The sequence below is a fragment of the Apium graveolens genome, chromosome 2 (genome assembly GCF_009905375.1).
Source record: "Apium graveolens cultivar Ventura chromosome 2, ASM990537v1, whole genome shotgun sequence".
In the NCBI taxonomy this organism is placed as follows: domain Eukaryota; kingdom Viridiplantae; phylum Streptophyta; class Magnoliopsida; order Apiales; family Apiaceae; genus Apium; species Apium graveolens.
The window spans coordinates 306672375-306694106 of NC_133648.1; positions in this window are offsets into that span (position 1 = coordinate 306672375).

Here is a 21732-nt window from a genome sequence, read left to right on the forward strand (position 1 = left end):
TTTGAAGCTTATATTGTTCAAAGGTTGAAAGAAGGGCCTTCTGGCTTATTTTGCATGCCTCAAAATGAGAAGTAAGTCAAGCATACATAATAGCTATATGCCTATACCTGTTTTTTATTTTTTCCTGTATTTTTATAATTTTTAACTTGGATTTCTTATTATAAAAACAGTTATCACTGGATTTTGATCATCATTTGGGAAAGTGAAATATTGATTCTTAATCCATTTTCTCATCCGAGAAGTTTCCCAGAACTTGAAGATGCTTTGATACGGTATTTAGTTTTCTCTGTGCACATACATATCAATGAGTTTTTATTGAGTAGCAAGATTTCATCTGTTGACACTACTAGTTATTAACTTTGTTTAACAGAGCAGTAAGATCGTACAATGCTCAGACATGACGTGTGTGCAAAAATGGTAAAAATCTTGTAGTAAGTATTACGCACTTTAGTAGGTTCTTTTCAGTTTTATATATAGAAATATAGTTATGCATTATCAGCACTTGTAGTAATTTTGTATTTGGATATAAGGATCACCTAAGCAAGCCGGTGGTCATGAATCTGGTTATGTAGTCATGCGTTACATGAAGGATATCTTTCAATACAAGGACATCAAAATTCATAACTAGGGTAAGTTGTAATATTTTTGCGCATGTAATTTGGTTACAATCTGCACTCCAAGACTCAGCCACCATAGTTGATTTATTTTGTTCTTTCTGCTTTGTCACCTGTTTAGTGGGCCACCAAGAATCGGAAGACGTACACAATGAAGGAACTGGATGAAGTTCGTTTCGAGACCCTTCAGCATGTCCAAGAATTTGAGTACTGACTTACGAGTACTAGCCTTTTGACTTGACCAGTTTGAAACTGCACTTTTTATTTGGTCAAATATTTTGGTTTGTATTAATGTTAGTATGTTGTTATGGCATATCTAGTTTGGATTATATTGGATGTGGATGATATAAGGAGTACATGTATATGGGGGTTTGCCTTTGGTTGAAAATGGTTTGTGAATATTTTGTTATTTTGGCGTTGATCGCAGTTGGTCGAACTCAGATGATATAAGGGGTATATTTTGTGAATGGATGTGTGGGGGTATATTTTGTGAATACATGTATGGGGGTTTATTTTGTCAGTTATCGGAGATGTGAATGTTTGATGGTAATGGACTAGTTACTTGAAATGGAGAAATAACAATTTGACTTGGTTATTTTGTTGAATTGGTATTGTTCTTTTGAGTTTTGTATGATTTGGTTTTTATAGATATGCATTGTTCTAGCTAATTTTAGTATATATATTAACATCAGTTGAAAGTTAAAAACCAATGTAAATATTAATTTAACATGTACTACAGACATCACTTGCACCAAATAAACTGATGCTAATTAACATCAATAACATCATTTTGTACTAATGTTAAAACCTAAAACATCAGCTATATTATTCATGACTGATGTCTATAATATTTTCTATAATATTTAAAACCGATGTCTATTGAGTGTTTTACATTAGGTGGAAACTGATGTATATACAAGTAATAACAACGGTTTTCTCTTTAAACTGATGTCTATGTGAAACTTATACATCGTATCCATTGTAAAACTGATGTTAAATGGCCTAATATACATCATTTTTCTAATCTACTGATGTAAATTTAAATTAAACCCTAATGTATGACATGTTAAACTTGCTTAAAACCTCTTATTAATCTTATATAAAAAAGCATCAAAGACTATTTTTCTATATTTAATAGTCTATGAAGATGTTTTGCAACGGTTCTGGACTGATACAAACAAGGAAGAAACCGATGTCTGAGGTTACATTTCACATCGGTTTTCAACCGATGTGGAAAAAAAACACCTTTCTCTACACCCGTGTAGACATCGGTTTCTGAGGAAATAGACATCAGTTCTGGACTGATGTCTATTGACCTTTTTCTAGTAGTGAAACACGGATGGACTGGGGAGACATAAAAGCAAGAAATTAGAAATTTGGATGAAGGAAGTGGCCTTCAAGAATATGAAGTGTATATAACACATGTGACTTGATACCCAAAAAGGAGACACTAAGTATACAAGATATCCCAACATTGAGATGACTATTGTGATAAATAATAGAGGTAAATGAGTAATTAGAACTAAAAAGTTCATGTTGAAAACAACCAATATCTTCCAGAACATCCCTGCTATCATTAGCAAATCAGGCAGGAAAAGCGGATAATCGTTATTATCTTTTGGAGGCCATATGTATTGACCTCAGTTTGAGTAAGGATATTATTGTGAAACTAGGTAGACCATCGAGGTGAGAATGATTGTATAAGATACCCTTATCAGGAATATATGACTTAATTTATCCATGGAAGGATGCAAGTACCTTGTTAAAGATGGGATTAAGGATAGAACCTCGATAACTTGAGATGAACCCTAGGGGAATGCATAAGGGTTGGCATTTCACCCTTAATAGGGACAGTATGAGTTTTGACAATATGAATTGGAAGGATTAAGGTAATAACAACCTTTAAAGATCAATGTAGGAAATTTCCAGAACTATATAGAAAATGGTTCTATTATTAGTTAATGGTATCTTGATATGCCTTGTACCTAGGGAGTACATGAGAAATGATTTAAGTATAACCTTGGAGAGGTTACAAGAAGAGAGGTAATATTTAAGCTTTCCAAATAGAAATTTTGATAAAGGAAATATGACGTAATTATAATAATGCCAGGTGGGGCACGTGTTGAACCATAAGAAAGTATAGATCGACCCAATGAAGGTCGAGATTGGTGAAAATAAGAAGGACCGAAGATAAGAGACGTCCTAAGTATGATCGGGAGTCAGTTGTGATAATGTTCACATTTATAAACTAAGGCAATAACTTATGGAAAGTGGTGATATTTTTTTAGAACTTAAGAAGAGCATTTTCACATAGGCAGTGACTGGAAATAAGGTATAAAATTTAGTTGAAGATGGTTCAAAAGACATTGAGTGTAAGGAAATATTACTATCAAGAAAGGCCAGTGAGGTGGCCGACACTTTAAGTGTAAGAGAGCAATTATAGGCGCTCGTGCCAGAGAAATACAGTAATTCTGGTTAAAGCTGTGAAGGTTGTGTTATGATGTGAAAGATTGGCATTCCTTATGATGATTGTGCAATATTCGGCCATAATAGTAGGTTGGTGGAGATTTAATTCATGTTAATCGCTGTGAGCGGGCTAACCGTCTTAGAAGGTCCTACCTTGAGATAAGTCAGGACCATGTTCCAAAAAGGACTAAATGAATCCTTAAGTTTCCAGTCTCCTATTGAGGACATGTGATTAATAATGGTATTAACCTGCTATCGTTGCTTGGATTGAAGCTCTTCTGCAATATTATTTGCTTCATGTTATATATACGTCGAGTTCAGGAGATGTCCTTCATGGATCACGAATGGTGATAATGTTACCTCTTTAGAAGATTTTGATACGGCAGGTATGGACTCCGTATGATTAGCTATTAAGATTTCGAGGAAAATGAATGACTGTAGTAGGTCAGCGGTGGACTATAGTATTGCAGTAATGATACTTCGAATAATGAGACGATAACAACCGTGAGAGTTGGATTGCAATGGATGTTGAGATTGAGTACCACTAATCAGGTCGTGGTGATATATAAGTTATCATTGATAGGCTAACTAAGTCGATTATTTACCTATTGAATATTTATTCCTTCTTATCGACAAAGAGTCGTATTACTATACGAGGAAGGTGGTAGTGCAAGCGCAGAATTCTAGTAACAATGATGTCTAGAATGAAATCCCAGATTCGATTTTCGATGTCGAGGGAGTTCAAAGGTTATTATTTATAAGCTCGAGCAAGAGCATGGGCCCATGGAATGATGGATGGGATAGCAAAAATATTCAGGCATGTGAAATACGATGCAATAATATTTGATATTGATATATATACATGTATATGTGTTTCGTTATGTGGTGATAAACCTCTATAGTTCAGAGGTAGATTCCAAGCCAGATATTTTGTGATCATATATTTTTATATATAGTTCTCTTAAATTCATTCTTTTCTCTCCTTTTCATTTCGTGTAAACTAAGAAGAACAACCCTTCCAGAGTGGGAGGCATTGCCGAATGACTCTCTATCTGTGTGGTAGAAGCCTAATAGGATACCGCATGTTATTTAATTGCTTGTCAAGTATTAAAAGGTTGGCCATCTTCTGTACTAACAATGCGATGTAACAAGTGTTCATGATCATAGTGATCTCTCAATAAATTCTTTTACTTCCATATGATGGATCAAGCTTTCGAAAGTAGAAGCAGCTAGAAAAGAAGTAGTATTAGTGTGGTAGTATTCGGAATCTAACGCGTTCGTGATACTAAGGTTGATGCAATTATTAAAAGGTTATAAAATTCCAGCGAATAAAAGTATAGACCGAATAGTATTATGAACGGAATATAGTAACGATTACGGACTGGAAAATAGTGGGTATTGAGAACCAAAAGCTATAGCACTAGAAGATATGTTGAGGGTATGTGCAATAGACTTGAAAGAAATTTGGAACGATGACTTATCACGTATCGAGTTTTCTTAAGACCATAGGTTTTATGTTAGTATCAGGATAATGCCTTATTAGTTCCCTGAGGGAAGACAATGACGATCTCCCTTATATAAGGATGAAGTTAGAAAGCGTAAGATGCTCGGACCAACAGTGATCCAAAAGAACCAAGGACATGGTAGATCTATTCGGAGGACGAATGGTAGCATCCCAAGATCAAATGGAGAAGTACTCCGGTTTGGCCTGGAAGGACAATGAGCATGAAGTAGGGAACCTAGTGTGGTTAAAGGTATTCCCTTGGAAAGGATTGATGAGGTTCGAAAAGAAAGGAAAGCTAAGTCCACGATTTATTGGACCTTTGGAGATATTAAGACGTATTGGGAAGTTATCATATGGACTAGCCCTACCCCCGAACCAGTAGCAAGCTCATAACGTGTTCCATGTGGCAATGATAAGGAAGTATAATCTGGAAGCCAAACATATAATTGAATACTAGCATATAGACATGCAACCAGACTTGACATATGTGGAACAACCCGTAGGGATTTTGGATCAAAAGGAACAAGTGCTTAGGAACAGGGTTATCAAACTAGTCAGAATTTTGCGGCGCAACCACTATATGGAAAATCGACTTTAGAATTAAAAAGCGCAATGCTAGAAAAGTATCCCCAACTGTTTTCTATCTGATTCTGGGACGGAATCCTTTTAAGGAGGGGAGACAATAATAACCCCAATTTTTTGAAATTTTCGAAACCCTGATGAATAGTAACTTTTTGTTGATTTTGCTGATTAAGAAAATTTTCAGACCACAATATAGGGGAGTTCTGTTATGGAAATTCTGAGATCGTATTAGTATTTCATAAAGTAAATGAGTGTATGTAAAGATCTTCAGAATTCGAATTCAAACACTTTGATTTTTTTCCCGAAAATCCACCAGATACCGAAAGAATTAAGTATAAGGTAATATGATTAAAAGAATTTCAATTCAAGGATTTTAAGAGAGGATCATTAAAGGAATATAAAATATTAAAGCCCAGGTAATGAGATCCCGGGTATGACCCCTCAAACGAATAACGAGAACGAGAGTTAAGCGAACCGTAAAATAAATAAGCGATCGAGGATCAAGCTTATGCAAATAACAAAGATATTAACCAAACAATTAAGTACTAATCAAGAAGATTAGAGCAAGATGATGTCATCAATCCAAAGGAAGTTGACAAGTGGCTAAGTAATGACATAAGCATGATTAGCAAGATATTTAGCTTGGTGGATTTGTGGCTAAGTATTTGGACCACAATTAAAGCCAAGGTTAAACTAACCAAGCTTTAAACACCATATTTTATCAAAACACAAATCAAAGAAGCATTTCTCTTCCTTTCTTCTTCATTGCTCTCGGCTCCATTAAAGAAAAGCAAGGAAGAAAATTGCAAACTCAACATCCACTCATTTTTATTTATCAAGGTAATTAACTAAGCTTTTTGATGATTAGATATAGACTTCCTACAATTTTGAGCCTTATATTCATTACTAATCATTTTCTATAAATCATCCAAAGTCATGATGAATAGTGTTTTTCAAGAACTCATTTATTGATCTTGTTTTCTTGGATAGATTAAGCAATAGTAAGGCTATACAAGGATCATACCAAGCTTATTAGCCACTCTTACACAACAAGGAAGGTATAATCTTCAAAACCCTAGATTTTACTTTGAGTTTATTGAGTTTTATGATTGGATTAGTGAATGAGAAGCACGATCTATGTTTGTTAGTTAGTTTTGATAGATTCATAATGATTATGGGTAATGGATCTATGTTGATGGTTGAATGAGTTGATAATCTTGAGAGTGTGGACTGAGTTAGTGTTGTTTAAGTGAAATATTAGTTTATTGGTGATTTTGGATGGTTTAGTGTGGATTTAGTATAGTAAAAATTTGGAAAACTCGTAAATATGGTCGTCGTAATGTCCCTTTATATATACTATTTGTGCTTAGCATTCGGAGTAAAAAACTCACTGTCAAAACTGTGCATTTTCCATGTTTAGCTAGATCGTGTCATAAGCTTCGTTTTGGTATGTGGTTTGCTTAGATCCAATTTACGGTTTAGGAGAAACAACCGTTTTAAGTAACGGCATTTCGCGAATGAACCATTACCCCTCGCCTAACTTTGAGACTTTGTTTAGGGCCCTTAAAAGACTAATTGGATTACGAAACAATAATCTAAGGTTGGTTAGTCAGTTGGTAGAGTACTCGTGAAAGAGTCGCCTTAAAACGTTTAACAGTTAATTTTATAAAAATGGTGGAGCCGAGGGTGCTCGAGCGACTAATGTAAATCGTTAAGCGCAAAATCGAACGTTATGGTCTAAGTGGATAAAGTCTAGTTTCTTAAGCGACACTGGTTTAATTACGGCTTATATGTTGTTTATAGGTTACCAGACTCACGCCAGGCCTATTACCACCCTAGATCGCACAGACAAGTTTTCTACCCGTATAACTGTTATTGTGATGTCATATATATATGCATTATCTTGAGATAAGTTGTAACAGCCCAAATCCGGGGTCAAGATTTGGTGTCACTAAACAGTCTTTACATAATTTAAAATAATATACAAATGACCCCTTAAATCCAGATTGTTTACAGGTTATGGTAAGAAAAATGAATCTAACCTTCTACAATTCGCGATAACTAAAATACAAGTTTTAATACCTTCGCACTAATTCCCTTGTATTATTTTTCTAACATCTTCATCCTCTTGCAGCGGAGATCTTTCTAACTTCTGCCGTCTATTTAAAGTTATTCACTTTTATCCTTATTTGTTTCTAAAAAAATAAGAATTTACAAATCAAGAGTGAGCCAAAAATGCCCAGCAAGTATATAACTGAGTTCCAAATATCAATATCAAAGGAAAATTTCCGGATAAAATCTTTAAATAATTTAGAAAATTTTATTTATTTGAGGCAGTTGAGCGAATAAACATTGGTTGTTACCAGCCCTTAATTATAAATAAAAAGTGACAAGCAATTCCAAGATTCATCTCCTGAATCAGGGTTTTGTCCGGATTTGGAATCATAAAACTTTTCGAGAAAGAATGTCGTTAATGGAGATCAACAATAAATTAGACTGGACACTAGTTCACACTCATACCCTGCTGATCAGTCATGATATATTGTAGAGCTATACTCATCCGTATAGATCCATTCGGGTACCCAGGCACTATCGCCCAAGGGTCCGGTCCATCCCCGACCCATAGGGTCCAGCTCATCACTGGCCCTCACAGTAACCATCCAGCCCATAGATTATTTTGATGTCAATCATTTTGATTTCAAAACATCCCAATTCAGGGTCCGCAAATAACCCGGAAGAATAGGTATTTGCTCGAGAGATCAATCGATAATATAGGAACAATAATGAAATGAGCTTGCATAATTGAGAGTAATTGCAGTAAAATATAAAACAGTTAACTATTCTGAACTTTGAATAGGAATGAAGTATTTGCAGTATGTTACGAGCACAATAAGGAATACTTTCCTTGATAAACTTTAACCACTATTACTGGTAGACTTTGGTTCAATTTGAACATTCGGCTTTATCGTCAAACCACTACCCTATTCTGGATACGATCCCAACACCCAGGTCCTTCGATTGGAACCTTGCTAGGCTCGACAACTAACCACTAGATCGTTCTTAGTCCGATGTCAATCCTCGGGCCTCCCGACTAGGACCTATAGGGTTGAAATACCCTAATTCAGATAATCGTTTAAGCTTAACATAATATCACTATCACTTTTACCCATACGATTTCATATCCCGACTCGTATTTATATGTATTATTGAAATACACATAACAATTATGGTTTACATCTTCGAAACTCGGTTCGGTATATATTTTCGAAAAGTATGTATACTCGTCGTTTTGAAAAATAGGGTAATCGACTTTTTATAAAAAAATCTTGTCTCAACACGTAATCAAGTTTCGTAAAATATAATTATATATCCTCGTTCGACTTCTCCGATAATTATAGGTTACTTTCCCATTTTTACGGAGTTAATTTGTCAAAAATAGGGCAGCGTTTCCTTTATTTATCGGCCTACCCGTCAAAACAATTCGATGTCAAATCACAACAACAACTGCAACAACAATCCAATTCACCAATCCCAACCACCGATACAAATTCAATTATTAATTAATCATTTTTGTTTTGAACCTAACTTCTCGAACTAATCTATTTAATTTATAAACGTAGGACTTAGATAAAAATCATCACCGTCCACCGTCGGCTCACCGAGGCTCATCGCTGACGGCGGTAAAATTCGCGGGTACCCGATTAATTCGGGTTTCCGACACGAATCTCACTGATTAATTAATTTTTTTTATAATTTCCTCCATGAACTTTTATTTATTTCACGTATATTGTTCAATTACTTTCCTGCAGAAAACAAATTTAAAATATTAAAATTTCCGAAATCAAGCAGGCCACACGCGCGTAACACGCACGCACACCAAATACACCACAATCAGAAACAACAGAGCACCGGCGGAGATAGGCCGGAAAAAGAAACACAGGCGGCAAAAACAAAACGGAACAGGGGCGGCACCAAGGCCACAGACAACACAACAACAATCTGAATTATACATATATTTATATATATACAGATATGTATGTATACTGCAAATCGGAGCCACCAACAATCAGGGCAACTTACCGGAAAATAAAAGAAACCAGACGGTGACCATTCACTGGAAAAAGAAGGGGAAAACGGGGAAAACGGAAACAGGGGAAAAGAAAAGGAAAACAAGAGAGGAGAGACGAGAGGGAGACTGAGAGGAAGAGATAGAATTAAGAGATTACAGAGAGGTGAAGAAGGCGGTGGTGTGGCTGTGGGTGTTTTTATTTCGTATATTTTTTTTTGCATGTTATCCACACGTAGCATTTTACTACCCACCAGCCTGGTTTTGACTCGAGTTTGATTAATACACGATACTATTACAAATCGAAACACGTCGAGATAATTCCAAAATACTCTGAAAATTTTCAGAATAATTAAAAACTGTAAGAATAGAATTTTCATAATTTTTAATTTTTTTTAAAACATCTTTGGAACACAATTTATATCCGCTTTTAACTATTTAAGGAACAAATGTACATGTAATTTTTGATCCGAACAATTTCTGAAATAATCTTAAAATTTTTAAAATATTAAAAACTTAATAAAATATGAGTTTCATAATTTTTAATGCATTCTGGAATATAATATTAAATTTATAATTTAATGCAATCAGAAAATCATTCAGGAGTATATAATTGATAGAATATTGATTTCTGAATTTTATAAATTCCTAAAAATTATAAAGCAACAAAAATAAATTTAAAACCAATTTTAGTATTTATTAGAATAAATATTCAATAAAATCACTTTAAAAGCAAAATAAATTCCATACAATTTAATAATTAATTATACAAATAATCTTCATACCAACAAATCACACACAATTAATTATAAAACAACGCACGGCTGACAGAACCATCACATATTTTATTTATTTAATAATTCGATGATTACATGTACATATCGGATCCGAAAATAGATTACTTAGCCGCTAATTAACTATATAACGATATGATATTATACCATATTTGGATAATTATCAAATCATAGCCTCTTATAAAATACTTTATACAAGAATAGGGTAATAATACCTCGCCTTTCGAGAATACGGGTTTTATCGATCTATAAAATAATTAGCATATCGAAAATTTTATGCCGGGTCTCGTACATGTTAAACCGTACCCCGGATCGAAAAAGTCAAAGTACGGAAAGTGTTCAGAATTATCAAATTAGGTTAGGATGGAGTTTTCTGAAGAGTTTCGGGTTGTAAAAATGCAAAAAGGTTGAAGTGGAACGATTTCTGATTCTAAAAAGTAATTTTATAATTACGTAAAAATAATCATTATTAATTCTATAAATCCTTATAAAATCACATAATAATCCAAAAATTCCTAGAAAATATCAAACTCTTCTATATTTTATTCTGGATAATTAAAATTTAAAATATCCTAATTTTATCAGATATAAACACCCAAATATTACTATAAATCATCAAATAATTCACCAAAATTCACATAATAATTATTTATTAATAAAATAAATTACACGATATTTCCCGGATATTACATCCTTTCCCCCTTAAAAGGATTTTGTCCTCAGAATCATACTAAGGAACAGACAATGATACTTTTCAAGTATCCTACTTAGAATTTCTCAGAACTCATCACTTTAATCACTACTCTACAGTCTCCTACCGACATCAAATCTGTCAGTTGCTCATGCAACTCAACTCAATCTTTACTTCATACATTTGGAGCTAAATTATTCTTCCTGGTTGTACACAAATAAATGTCTTGTGAACTCGTTATACCTGTAACAACAAGGCCAACTCATTCGCAATCGTTCTATCTATCTCATTATCTCAAAGGACTAACTTAATTTATACTAATCTTCTTTTCTTCTTAATTCTAATAATTTGTGCTCATGAATGCCTCTCATTTTCACTGAATGTTCTACTTTACTTTCCATGTCTCTTCCTGTTTGATTAGCCTGACCTATGCTCGTTTTCAATCTATTCGAGAACCTTTAATCGGTCTCTAAATGTCCTAAGTCCATTCTAAAATTTAAAATTAAATAGAAAATCTCAATAATTGCATTTAGCTCACTACTTAATCACTATCAAATATATCCATTGGGCGAGAATCTTTAACTACCTGAAAGAAAATATCTTAATTTGGATACCTTTCCCGTACAATATAGCCTAATTTATTATTTATTTAACTCCAGGGAATCCCGATAAAAATTTTAGCACAATGCTTTTCTCTGACGTTTCGCCACATATAACGTTCCTTCTTTTCCTTACGCCACATTACCCGAAAGTCATCTTCTATCTTTATGCCATGTATCATATTCTCGGAGTAACTTAAATTTTCCGAGTTGTCATGATTTAACCAACTCTTATCTCTTACTTCTGCCTTATTTGTGCCTATCTATTCATGAATAGTATATCTTATTTCGGTTCAGCACGGTTTATAGCGTTTCCCACACTTTTGCCACATATTAATCAAATAATAATATCGGTAAATTACAATTCATACTTGCATCCGACAACATGCTACCATCTCCTTGAAACAATATCAAACTTACTTCTCGGGTAAAGTGTTTAACAATAAAAGAATAATCAGGTTTGCTTAACCTATTCCTAGCTTCCAAATAGCGATTTCTTTGTCTCTGGTTTTCAAGTGATTTTACTATGTCACCCCTTAACGAACTATATTCATTTTGAAATCATTACAATATCATGTTCACCTCTTTGATGCAGGTTTTGGTTTCAATTACTTACATGTCCTCTCCTTTCAAAACCGAACTCTTGATACTGATACTCATTTTGTTGTCATATCAAATTAGGTATCAGTACGAACTTTGATGCTCACAACATCCCATACTCAACATCAATCATTTATACTAAAACCACCTTTGATATTTAGCAACAAAGTAAGTATCAGCATAAATCAAAACTGCATTTCATCTTTTATTCAGAACAGAATTGGTTGATAAATCATTTATTCTATGATTAATAAAATAATTTAGAAACAATAGTTTAGATTGGAACCAATTATATTTTATGTTGTTCCTGATGATCAGTCACGAAATAGCACCGGTATCCCGCAACCACACGGTACCTATAGGGTGCCAAAAAAGGCATACATTCGCCACCAATACCTTTGTTTAATCTTCCCTGTTTACGCGCACTATTTGAATGAAATTCATATCCTCAATTATCGGCGTTTCACTTCATTCTCACATCAGTTCTGGCACAACTGACGTTCACAGCTTGCTTATATCCTGGGCTGTTTTATAAAATTTCTTTATCATCCTTTTGATTCCACTTCTTTTCTTAATTAATTCTCCATTCTTATCATTCATTATCTCTTTTAAATATAAGAAATCTCTTTTTCTTGATAATACTAATCTGATCATTATTAGATAAGTCATTTCTGGAGTTAACACTGGAATGAAGGCTTTTATTTATAATATTTAAATTCTTACTAACAAAATTATCAAAATTCATCAGTAGTTATTTTCTTAGTCTCGCTTAAATCATCACTGATCGCATATTTGGCTTCCCCAATTGATCAACATTTCTTTTTCCTGAGTTCACACGCGGACTTCGTCAGTCTCTGTCTTACATCGGATACTTGGATTTGCGAGTTTCCCAGTATTTCACAATATTTTCCATTAAATCATCATTCGATATAGGTATGCATTTAAGTCCTTCCGGGAACGCTATTACAGATGATAAAATCTCTTTGTTTTGTCTTAAACATTCAGTTCTTGAAAACGTTCTTCTTGTTTATTGCAAAGGCCTATTCATCTAGATAAAACCGCGCACATGCCTGCAGTAACATCACGCTAATTCTACTAAATTTCTAATTTTTGCTAATGCCATTACTTCCTTAAAATTACTGATTGCTTTGATTTCGGATCTGAAAATCATGTTAGAATTTGACTTAATCTAATTGGAATCGATCTCCATTTAACTGACCATTAGTTGGTAAAGTTAATCAATTAACTCTTTTAACTGATCAATTAAACCAAATACTGACTAACTAACTGGAATCAAAGACCAATTATATAAAGTCGGTTTGGTCATAACAATCTTTCTCAAGAACCGAGATCGCAATCATTTGGAGTACCAATGGGAATCTCAATAACATATGAAATTATACTTTTTATCCTTAAAAGTACGGTAATTTCTGAAAATTTGGGCAGCACTTCCCCTATATTATTGACTACCAGTCGGACTCAAGCCGACACCATCAACCAACCAAACAATCCACAAGCATATCGATCCACTTCCATCCACCAAACTCATCAATTCACCATAATTCAAAATATATCATTTTGATCAGCATATGTACTATTAACTGGCATAACATATATCTTTTGAATTGGACTAAGGTCTTAAACCAACAATGATTAATATCACCATACCCTTTTCTCAATCCTTTCAGAATATTACTAAATATTATTAATGTACTTAAAATTATCTTGTTGTTTCTCAAAAATTATATTTCACGATTCTTTTAACTTATTTCTTTCCATTACTAATTGTGTATAGTTACTTTTAAGAATTATGCCGCATCCTTCAACTAATCACACCAATCCTCTATCTTTAACGATACACATTTAATTTCATTAATTAATCTGTTTATCTTTTAATAACCACGCATGGTCTCCATTATCATCATCACAATCTGGTAAAAACTCAATTAGTTTTGGAACATTACTCCTTAAAAAAATTCATAGTTGAATCATCATTCCTTCATCTCCATTTTTTTCCCGTATCAAACTTTCGCCGCCGGCTTGGGTAGGGGTATTAAATTTACCATACTCATTTACTCAAGTTAGAGAACCTAAAAATTCCTTGAAGAACGCGTTCAAAATTTGTTCGCAGTTAAAATTTCTTCGATCTTGAATTTTCATGGCAAGTATCTTCCCATGACGAAGGGATGCTTCACGTATTAATTGCCTGTCTGAGTCATTGTTCAGAATTCCTTAATCTTCGGTTCTCATCCCGACAGTTTTTTCTGATGTACACAGTTTTACTTCCTTATTTTATAATTAATTTATTTATTACGGTTCACTAACTATTCATTTCACGTTGAAATCTTCTGATTTGAAGTGCATCGCGTTAATGCAATCTACCTTACTGATGAGATCCTCATAACAAGAACAACTGTCTGACTTGATGTCTTTGCCTCGACCACGTTATCGGTGAATTCGTTCTTCTTTACCCGCAAATGTCCACCATTTATTGGCTTGCCATCATATCTACATTCGACATATAATTCTACCTGTCACACGGGACTATTCCATTTCTTTCGAAATGGTCAAAGAATAGACTTTATAAGAGGAGAATTTGTGTATATGATTTTGATTGAAAAACTGGGTAACGAATAACAATGCAATAAAACAATTGGGAGAATCTGTAAGTCAAGAAATTGAAGGAAGAAGAATGAATAAAAATTTAGATATAAATGAGACAACCATATTCGTACTCGAGATGGCCAGTCTTTCATACTATATGGCATACAGCACATGAATAGGTGGCGTCCCACCCGACTCTTCGTCATTTCGACAAAGCGTCACACCACAACACTGTTTGTCTCAATCAGGAATCAATAATTTGAGAAAAGGAATAATTCAGACGGAATACAATAAATTTTCTTTCATTTTCGCCTCATATAATTTGTCGATAAGAGAAGCTGATACGTATTCAAGAATCAAGAAGAACATATGTTATCATATTAGAGAAAAGAATGACTTTGTTGGTCACCGTCCCCGCTTCACTTAAAATATACCTTCAAGGATCATTCGAATAATAGATTCACAATTTTGGTCACATCATAACTTCGGAATATCGTCTGGAAATACCTTCACATCAAATATTTTAATGATTCGATCATAAACGCGTCCTTACGACATTTATAATTACTGCTTCCGATTTTATCTATGCCGCGTAGAATAACCATTGATCACGCAACGCCTCAACTTCGTCGATAGGAATATTATTCTTCTCCAATCATCTGGAGGATTCTTCCATTTCCATCAATCATCCTCTGTCTGTTTGATTCACGAATCTTGTTAAATTTTAGTAATTTCATGAATTGGGTAAAAAATGTTTTTAACATATTAATTCAATCATTAATATTATTAAACAAAGTTTACGCTCGTCTTTCACGGAAAACTTTAAACTTCCTTCTTGCTAGTGGGTCTACTTGGTCTTCCGAACTAGCAACACTGAGTCTAGATCCATTATCCTTTTAGGTCATTTTCTTCTTGTAATAACAAGAACTTAAATAGTAATTCGACAACCACATTGCAAAACTCATTTTGTGCAAAGATATTCTGAAAGTTTATTAAGAAAAATCTTCTTCTTTTTTTGAAAACTTGTTTTAAAATTTTGAAAAGCAGACATTTGGTTGTCATTACTATGTAAGTTACTCGCTATTCTTATAATCCACTAATGAGACATCTAGTTAAAGGAACTCTCATGTACGGGTCTCCCCACTTCGGTGTATTTCCTATTTCTCCTTGGATTCTTTTCGCATTTATTGGTCGACGAAACTTCAAGTTACCGTTGTATATTATTATATTCGTAACTCTAACCCAATGCTGACGTCTGCCACTGTCTTGGATATTATCATCGTCGTTCTTGACATTATACTTACAACCACACATGCAATTCGATGTTCTGTCTGTAGATAGCATCGTACCTTCTTGCTAGCCTTAATTATACCTAATATGGTAAAGCTCATTCCTTGCGCAGTGCCTAATAAGTGATAAGAATCTTCTCGTGACGGTGGTGCCTTTGGAACTTGCAACTTTGGCTCTTCATCAGCTTCCATCAACTCGTTGCCTCCAGCGTGGAGCTTGTCCTGTTACCTAATTTTAAGTTAAATCGTACTAAAACTCACCTAGCTTCCCTTACACGAAGTTCTCACAAGAATCAACCGCATTTTCTTTAAAACCACATGAAAGTAGGGTAACATACCCAGTCTTCGTCGAGCTGTCGACTCCTCATTACTATAGGATCTGAGAACTCAATATATTTATAGAGTTGTTATGTTCACCTTACACTTTCCTCAACAATCCTATCTTTTACGGTCTATAACTCATATCTTACTCTCACTTATTCTTATTTCAGGGACCAAAACCTGTTGCTCTGATGCCAACTTGTAACAGCCCAAATCCGGGATCAAGATTTGGTATCACTAAACAATCTTTATATAATTTAAAATAATATACAAATGACCCCTTAAATCCGGATCGTTTACATGTTATGGTATGAAACAAGAATCTAACCTTCTGCAATTCACTATAACTAAAATACAAGTTTTAACACCTTCGCACTAATTCCTTTATGTTATTTTTCTAACATTTTCATCCTCTTGCAGCGGAGATCTTTCTAACTTCTGTCGTCTATTAAAAGTTATTCACTTTTATCCTCATTTGTTTCTGAAAGAACTAAGAATTTACAAAGCAAGAGTGAGCCAAAAATGCCCAGCAAGTATATAACTGAGTTCCAAACGTCAATATCAAAGGAAAATTTCCGTACAAAATCTTTAAATAATTTTAGACAATTCTATTTATTTAAGGGAGTTGAGCGAATAAACATTGGCTGTTACCAGCCCTTAATCCTAATCAAAAGTGACAAGCAATTTCCAGATTCATCTCCTGAATCAGGGTTTTGTCCAGATTTGGAATCATAAAACTTTTCAAGAAAGAATGTCGTTAATGGCGATCAACAATAATTTAGACTGGACACTAGTTCACACTCATACCCTGCTGATCAGTCAAGATATAGTGTAGATTTATACCCATCCGTATAGATCCATTCGGGTACCCAGGCACTATCGCCCAAAGGTCTGGTCCATCCCTGGCCCATAGGATCCAGCTCATCAATGGCCCTCACAGTAACCATCCAGCCCGTAGAGTATTTTGATGTCAATCATTTCGATTTCAAAACATCCCAATTCAGGGTCCGCAAATAACCCAGAAGAATAGGTATTTTCTCGAGAAATCAATCGATAATATAGGAACAATAATGAAAGGAGCTTGCATAATTGAGAGTAATTGCAGCGAAATATAAAACAATTAACTATTCTGAACTTAGAATAGGAATGAAGTATTTGCAGTATGTTACGAGCACAGTAAGGAATACTTTCCTTGATAAGCTTTAACCACTATTACTGGTAGACTTTGGTTCAATTTGAACGTTCGGCTTTATCGTCAAACCACTACCCTATTCTAGATACGATCCCAACACCCAGGTCCTTCGATTGGAACCTTGCCAGGCTCGACAACTAACCACTTGATCATTCTTAGTCCGATGTCAATCCTCGGGCCTCCCGACTAGGACCTACAGGGTTGAAATACCCCAATTCAGATAATTGTTTAAGCTTAACATAATATCACTATCACTTCTACCCATACGATTTCATATCCCGACTCGTATTTATATGTATTATTGAAATACACATAACAATTATGGTTCACATCTTCGAAACTCGGTTCGTTATTTGTTTTCGAAAAGTATGTATACTCGTCGTTTTAAAAAATAGGGTAATCAACTTTTCATAAAAAAATCTTGTCTCAACATGTAATCAGGTTTTGTAAAATATAATTATAGATCCTCGTTCGACGTCTCCGATAATTATAGGTTACGTTCCCGTTTTTTCGGAATTAATTTCCCGAAAATCGGGCAGCGTTTCCTTTGTTTATCGGCTTACCCGTCGAAACAATTCGACGTCAAATCACAACAATAACCGCAACAACAATCCAATTCAACAATTCCAACCACCGATACAAACTCAATTATCAATTAATCATTTTTGTTTCGAACTAATCTATTTAATTTATAAACGTAGGACTCGAATAAAAATCATCACCGTCCACCGTCGGCTCGCCGAGGCTCATCGCCGACGGCGGTAAAATTCGCGGGTACCCGAACTCATCGCCAACGGCGGTAAAATTCGCGGGTACCCGATTAATTCAGGTTTCTGACACGAATCTCACCGATTAATTAATTTTTTTTTATAATTTCATGCACGAACTTTTATTTATTTCACGTATATTATTCAATTACTTTCCTGCAGAAAACAAATTTAAAATATTAAAATTTCTGAAATCAAGCAGGCCACACGCGCGTAACACGCACGCACAATCAGAAACAATAGAGCTCCGGCAGAGATGGGCCGAAAAAAGAAACACAGGCCGCAAAAACGAAACGGAACTGGGGAGGCACTAAGGTCACAAACAACACAACAATAATCCGAATTATACATATATTTATATATATATACAGATATGTATGTATACTGCAAGCCGGAGCCACCAACAATCAGGGCAACTTAACGGAAAATAAAAGAAACCAGAAGGCGACCTTTTACCGGAAAAAGAAAGGGAAACCGGGGAAAACGGAAACAGGGGGAAAAGAAAAGGAAAACAGGAGAGGAGGGACGAGAGGGATACTGAGAGGAAAAGTCAGGAGAGGCGAGAGAGACAATTGAGAGAGAGAAGATAGAATTGAGAGATTACAGAGAGGTGAAGAAAGCGGTGGTGTGGCTGTGGGTGTTTTTATTTCGTATATATATATATATATATATATATATATATATATTCTATTATTCACACGTAGCATTTTACTACCCACCAGCCTGGTTTTGACTAGAGTTTGATTAATACACGATACTATTACAAATCGAAACACGTCGGGATAATTCCAAAATACGCTGAAAATTTCCAGAATAATTAAAAACTATAAGAATAGAATTTTCATAATTTTTAATTTTTTTAAAACATCTTTGGAACACAATTTATATCCGCTTTTAACTATTTAAGGAAAAAATAAAATTAATAAAATATGAGTTTCGTAATTTTTAACGTATTTTGGAATTCAATATTTAATTTATACTTTAATACAATCAGAAAATCATTCAGGGGTAAATAATTGATAGAATATTGATTTCTGAATTTTATAAATTCCTAAAAATAATAAATAAAATTATAAAGCAACAAAAATAATTTTAAAACCAATTTTAGTATTTATGAGAATAAATATTCAATAAAATCATTTTAAAAGAAAAATAAATTCCATACAATTTAATAATTAATTATACAAATAATCTTCGTACCAACAAATCACACATAATTAATAATAAAACAACGCACGGCTGACAGAACCATCACATATTTTATTTATTTAATAATTCGATGATTACATTTACATATCGGATCCGAAAATAGATTACTTAGTCGTTAAGTAACTATATAACGATACGATTTTATACCAGATTTGGATAATTATCAAAACAGAGCCTTTTATAAAATACTTTATACAAAAATAGGATAATAATACTCTCGCCTTTCGAGAATACGGGTTTTATCGATCTATAAAATAATTAGCGTATCGAAAATTTTACGCCGAGACTCGTACAAGTCAAACCGTACCCCGGATCGAAAAAGTCAAAACACGGAAAGTATTCAGAATTATCAAATTGGGTGAGGAAGGAGTTTTCTGAAAAGTTTCGGGTTGTAAAAACGCAAACACGGTTGAAGTGAGACGATTTATGATTCTAAAAAGTAATTTTATAATTACGTAAAAATAATCATTATTAATTCTATAAATCCTTATAAAATCATATAATAATCTGAAAATTCCCAGAAAATACCAAACTCATCTATATTTTATTCCGGATAATTAAAATTTAAAATATCCTAATTTTATTAGATATAAACACCCAAATATTACTGTAAATCATCAAATAATTCACCAAAATTCACATAATAATCATATAATAATTATTTATTAATAAAAATAATTACACGATATTTTCCGGATATTACATAAGTGCATGATTGTTATTAGCAAATCTTGTGATATATTGAAGCATGTTGATATGATATATACATACATGCCTGTTTTGAAATCTTGATATTTCATTATCAATTCGATTGCTTATAAATGCATAATACATATGCTAGAGATAAGCAGTAATTGACTATACCCTTAGTCTAGGGGACCAAAATTGTACATTTTTCTAAACCGGGAATCGATATTCCCGAGTATAATATATATATATATATATATATATATATAATTTTCAATAACTATTAATCGAATAAGATTATTCGATAGTTTGGATTAATAATCAAATATTATTTTCGATTATTCAAATAAAGATCTTACTTTCGTATAAGTATATCTTTTGTTATTTATTATTCGTTTCAAGTATTAGTTTCAAAACTTTTACTTCAGTTATTTTTATAAAAACTAATATATATATATATATATATATATATAAGTTTCAATAACTATTAATCGAATAAGGTTATTCGATAGTTTTAATTAATAATCAAATATTATTTTCGATTATTCAAATAAAGATCTTACTTTCGTATAAGTATATCTTTTGTTATTTATTATTCGTTTCAAGTATTAGTTTCAAAACTTTTACTTCAGTTATTTTTATAAAAACTATTTTTATGAAAATATTATTTAAATAATAATATTCAAATATTTTCTAATATATCATAATCGATTTATTTTATTAAATCATCCTTACTTCAAACGTTTTCAAAAATGTTTTCGAGTCTTCCAAATGATTTTAAAAGTTAAAACGGATCCCAAAACTCATTTTTAGCTTAAATCTTCCCTTTCGTGGAGAGATTTAAATATTCGCTCAAAACCTAAGGGATCTGGCTCCGTGGTGTATTTTTGTCGCAACAGGGTTGCTGATTTGATAAAAGAGTTTTTGATTACTTCCCCAACGTTCAGGAAGTAAGTCCATCTAAATGCGTCGGCATAGGCGACAGGCAGGAATACGGTCTATCAAAATGTAAGAGGTTGGGTGACAATCCATTAATGCTAAGAGGCCGGGTGACGGTCCAGCATAAGGTCCTAATGCGGCCAGGGTGATGACCAATGAGGAATTCATCCATCTATTAGTAGAAAAGGGTGACTTGATTGATATCTTTGCCAGATCAGCAAGGTATCGGGTTTATGCCAAAGTTTTTTTCCTTCCAAATTCATTGAGTATTACAACTCTGTTTATACTCTTCATAACAGAGGTTTTCAAGGAGTGTATGAGAGGTATAGATATATGTATGTATATATATATATATATATATCGAGACTTAATGAAATATCTCGTAACTTCATTTCAAAGATTGATTCTATACAAGTTTTATCTTGTAGCTTCATGTATGTGATGAACCTTTGAAACTAAGTATACTTTGAACATCGGTAGTTCAAGTAGTTTTTCTAAAAAGATATAAGTATATTGGAGTATTTTGTAAGTTCATCTTTCCGAAACTTATATCTAGTAAATGATTATCTTATGCATAAAAGATTTTCCAAAAGTTATCGATAAAGATACTTTGCACTATTGAACAAACTATATAAATAATTTGAAAGTATATATATATATAGAGTATGTTGCGACTTCGTTGCATTAAGATATCAAACTTGGTTCATTGTTTTGCTTGACCAAGACTTTCATAAATACTATGAGAATATTCATATATTTTTTTAATCAGAGTATACATGTTATTTTGGTGAGCTGTTTTGCCCACCCT